Source organism: Nicotiana tabacum, chromosome 4 (genome assembly GCF_000715075.1).
Source record: "Nicotiana tabacum cultivar K326 chromosome 4, ASM71507v2, whole genome shotgun sequence".
NCBI classification, from domain to species: Eukaryota; Viridiplantae; Streptophyta; class Magnoliopsida; order Solanales; family Solanaceae; genus Nicotiana; species Nicotiana tabacum.
The window spans coordinates 98,954,878-98,959,984 of record NC_134083.1 but is presented as its reverse complement, the minus strand read 5'-3'; positions in this window follow the sequence as shown (position 1 = coordinate 98,959,984).

Sequence of the window (5,107 nt, the reverse complement as noted above, 5' to 3'; positions counted from 1 at the left end):
CATTGGCTTTATTGATCTATCTAAATTATATAAATTATCTTCTTACGCCTCCATTCTAAGTCTTCTGAATTTATGGTGCACACGTGCGCGTGGCTCACTTTTATGTTAGAGGTCATACCAATTAGAACGAGGCTAGTAGAAACGTTTGTTTGCATCACGTACATTTGACTTTGAGGACTCAACACAGTGGTTGGGTCCGTCTAGGACAGGTGTACCCAAAATTATAAAACCATCATGATGCATCTTATATGCTACCTGTGCATTTTCTTTGATTCGGTTTGTGCATGTTGACCGGTTTCTAAAATAAAAATAAAAATATAAAAATTGAGGGAAAACCATAAGGAAGAAAATAGGAGAGAGAAAATTTACACGATTTTTGAAAAATAGCGGTATTTGAAAACTCTAAAATCCTGTCAAAAGTTTACCCCAAAAATATTATTACAAAATAAGCTTGAACTTTTCAAAAAGTGTCATCCTATTCCTGAAACATTACCGAACTACGTGAATCTGATTCTTACCGGATATGAGATACGTAGGCAAACCTCATCGGTTCCGACCCTCAATTTTCAAAAATTCAAAAATATTTTTCTTTAATTCCTTCTTTAGAATTTTTTATTTCTTGGAGACATCAAATATAAAAATCCTAAAATATTTTCTTTCTTCTTTAGAAGTTTAAAAACAAATAAAAATCCAAAAATATTTTCTTTCTTGTTTAAAAGCCTTTCTTTCGAAAATTTTCAATAAAAAAAAAAAAGAATGTTCAAAACGACCAGCTAGGTCATTACAATACAAGTCCTTAATATTTATAAATAAGGGCTTTCTCTAGAATTATCTACAAGGTTAGGGTCCTAAAGACTTTCCTAAAAAATCCATAGGGCTCTAGGGTCTTCCAATGAAATCTTTATATTTCTCTAGAACCTTCCCACAAGTGCTAGCCTCCTACCTATGTAAGCTTTCTACATGACAAAATATATAACGAATGGTGCCTATGTGGCATGATGATATGGCGGGTCAACTCTCACCCACCTGATGTTGCAATGATCGCAGCATAATGCTGTTGCATAAACTCTCAGGTATTGTCTTTGAATTTCCCTTAGTCTTTGTATCATTCTCATATGGCCTTTTTCGGTGCTTGCCCCTTCCCATTTAAAAGAGTAGAGGAAGATAGAAGCGAAAAAAAATAGTAGTATTTCATTTAAAAGAGCTATTACCGATCCTAAACATATCAAATTAAAATTCCAAAAAGAAGAGTCAACTGATGTAGGTAAATATTTAATCTAGGAAATGGAGTTGGTCGATCATGTCTCCTCATGGAATTTGAAAAGCCAGTTGAAGGCTGAGAAAGGTCTATGAACCATTAGCACGTGGGATCAGTTCAAGGTTGGGTTCAAGCAATAATTTTTCTCAAACAATATATTTTACGAGACAAGGCGCAAGCTTAGGGAATTAAAGCAGAAAGGGAGCATATGTGACTATGTCAAAGAGTTCACCATCCTAAAACTTCAAATTTCCAACCTCACCAATGATGACTTTCTGTTTCACTTCATGGACAGGTTGCACAATTGCGCTAAGTAGAAGCTACAATGCCAGCAAGTCACGGACATAGTCCAAGCTATAGTGAAGGCCAAGCCTTTGATGGTTTAGATGTGACAAGGACAACAAAGGAAAGGAGTTAAGGGAGACAATGCTAAAGACGAGGGAGATAGTAGAAAAATCAAGGAGATGAATCAACAACACTCAAAGACTGATGATGCCAATAAGTTCGATAGCAAGAAGCTGAGTGGTCATCATGGCTATGTCGAAAAGAAGGTTAAGCTAAGAAAAAGGGATGCAACATATGCGGAGGGCTGCACGGATTCAGAAACTACCCTAATCTAAAGAGCCTCAGTACCATGATACATGAACGAAAGGAGAAACCGAAAGGAGAAAGTTCGTAACCGCACAGTTGGGTATGATTAGACTATATGATGTTGTCACGAAGATAACTAGCCAAGCCAACGAGAGTAGCAATTAGTATGTGGACTTCACCATCAACAAGCCTGCTCGTGCAATACTGGACACAGGAGCAACTCACAATCTTGTGACCGAGGCCATAATAAAGAGACTAGAGTTGAAACTCGCCCCAACTAACTCATGCATCAAGACTGTGAATTTCAAGGCAACAAATTGCTCGTGGTGTAGCCAACAATGTTGGTGTCAAATTAGACAATTGAAAAGGTATGACAAACTTTACCGTTACAACTATATATATCTTGTACATCATTCTTGGGTTAGAGTCCTTTAAACACTGTCATACTTTGATCGATCCCTACCTATAAAATGTCTTGCTCATGGATTGAGAAGGAGATTGCATACTGCCTATAGCGACTATGTCGCAGGGGACAAGGCCAAGCATAACTTTCGGCTGTGCAGTTAGCCAATGTACTCAAGAAGGGGGATCCAACATTTACGGCAACTATTGTAAGTTTAGAGGAAGACAATAACGCCATGAGACATTGTCACCGTGCATAAAGAAGTTACATGAAGAGAAAAAGGATGTTATTCCTGAGGAGATACCTAAGCACTTGCCTCCTAGGCGTGAGGTGGATCACAAAATTGAGTTGGAGCAAAGGACTAAGCCACCCACATTCTCCCCATGTCGCATGGCACCGTACGAGTTGGAAGAGCTTAGAAAATAATTGAAAGAGATATTGGATGCCGATCATATCCCCCATCGAAGGCACCCTTCGGAGCACTAGTGTGGATGGATCGTCGCATTTGTGCATAGACTACCGAGCACTTAATAAGGTCACCGTGAAGAATAAGTACCCGATCACGCTCATTGCTGACTTGTTTGATAGACTTGGGCAAGCCAAGTACTTTACCAAGGTGGATCTTTGCAAGGGCTACTACCAGGTTCGCATTGCCGAAGGGGATGAGCCGAAGACAACATGTGTGACGAGATATGGAGCCTTTGAGTGGTTGGTGATGCCCTTCGGCTTAACTAATGCACCTGCCACATTTTGCACCCTTATGAATAAGATTTTTCATCCCTACCTTGACCAGTTCGTGGTTGTCACGACCTAAAACTTAGTCTGTCGTGATAACGCCTAATGTGGTACTAGACAAGCCGACACCTCAGAACATTTTCAACACTTTTAAGTAAAAAATAAAATAACATCGTTTTAAATAATTAAAGCTTTCATAAGCTGGATAGAAAGTCAAAAAAATCAATATGAAAGTTTCCAAAACCAGGGTGTCACTGAGTACGTGAGCGTCTATACAACACGAGTTTGAAAATACAGTCTATAAAAAAAATGAAACTAAATACATAAAGCTGAAAGATAGGGAGGGAGAGTCAAGGTCTGCGAACGACGGGAGGCTACCCCAAAATCTCCGAATGATCAAGCTTCTCAGATAATAAACACCCATCGTTGCCGGTAACACCTGGATCTGTACATAAAGTGCAGGGTGTAGCATGAGTACAACCAACTCAGTAAGTAACAACACTAACTATTGGACTGAAAGTATTGACGAGCTCTGCAGGTACATTTCAATATAAAATTAATAGTACTGAAATGTATGCATGTTTTCAAGTTCAACAGATAAAACTCAATAAAAGTGATATAGATCAACTGTGAATGATATGAGGGATATAACATTTCTATATCTACATGCTACTGTACATGCTGTATGTGGTACACTACAATGGAAGCCTTGCATACTCCCACTCTCAGAGTACTCAATCACTCAGTACTGTACAGGGCAGGTCTAGCCCAGGGAAGATCCATCCCACAATATAAATGTATAGGGCAACTCCATGCCCAGGGAACTCCATCCCAAATGTGAATATATGGGTCAACTTTATGCCCAGGGAACTCCATCCGAAATATAATATCCACTGCGCTCACTATGGGGGTGCAGAATCCGGAGGGGCTCCTTCAGCCCAAGCGCTATAATAAGCCAGGTCAGGCATAAATAAATAAACATATGCTGCGGCGTGCAGCCCGATCCCATAATATCCTCATAATCAGGCCCTCAGCCTCACTTAGTCATCAATCTCTCTAGTCTCTCGGGCTCTCAATAATCATGATAAACAGCCCAAACGCCAATGATATAATGCATCAATAAAGAACAATAGAGTCTAAGATATTTTATGTGAGTAAAAACTATGACTGAGTACAAAGTGACAATTTAACAGATAATTCAACATGTGACACGACCTATTGGGGTCCGTACAGTATCAACACATAGCCTAAGTATGATTTCTAATATGATTTGCAGTTCAATTTCTATAACACGTGGAGAATATACGAATAACAATAGATTATTCAACTATGCAGTCCCATGAAATTGACCGAGTCACAATTATTATGGTGCACGCCCACACGCCTGTCACCTAGCATGTGCGTCACCTCAACATCAATCATATGACACAAAATTCAGGGTTTCATACCCTCAAAACAAAGTTTAGAACTGTTACATACCTCAAACCATGCAAAACTCTACTCCAACAAGCCCTTGCCTCGCAAAACGGCCTCCGCATGCTTCGAATCTCAAGAAACCCCTCAAAAATCCTCTAAAAATCGCCTTAGACCGATTTTGTAAAGTACAAAAATAAGAGAAATCATGAAATCCTTAGGATTAAAACACTGCCTAGTGCTTTCGTACCTGCAGCCCAAAATTCCGCTTTTGCGAGAGCGCACCTGCGGTGAACCTCCGCCTCTGCGGGGCTCACTTAAGTTCCCAGACTCCACACTTGCGCACCAAAATCCGCACCTGCAGAAGCCCTTCTGCGCTCACACGTGCGCTTCTGCGGAAAATCCTGACCCCCTTCAGCCTCTCTCAATCTCCGCTTCAGTGATCAACCTCGCGCAGATGCGCATCCATATCTGCGAAACATCTTCCGCGCCTACGACCATTGAACAATCCTCCCCATTTCTTCACCTACGCTCCCATGCTCGCACCTGTGAGCTCGCACCTACGACCAAAGCTACGCAGGTGCAATTGCACCAGAAGACTCCCAGCTTCAGCAATCTTTCAAACTCCAAATTTGATCAGTTAATCATCCGAACTCCACCCGAGGCCCCCGAGACCTCAACCAATTATACCAACAAGTTCTAAAACA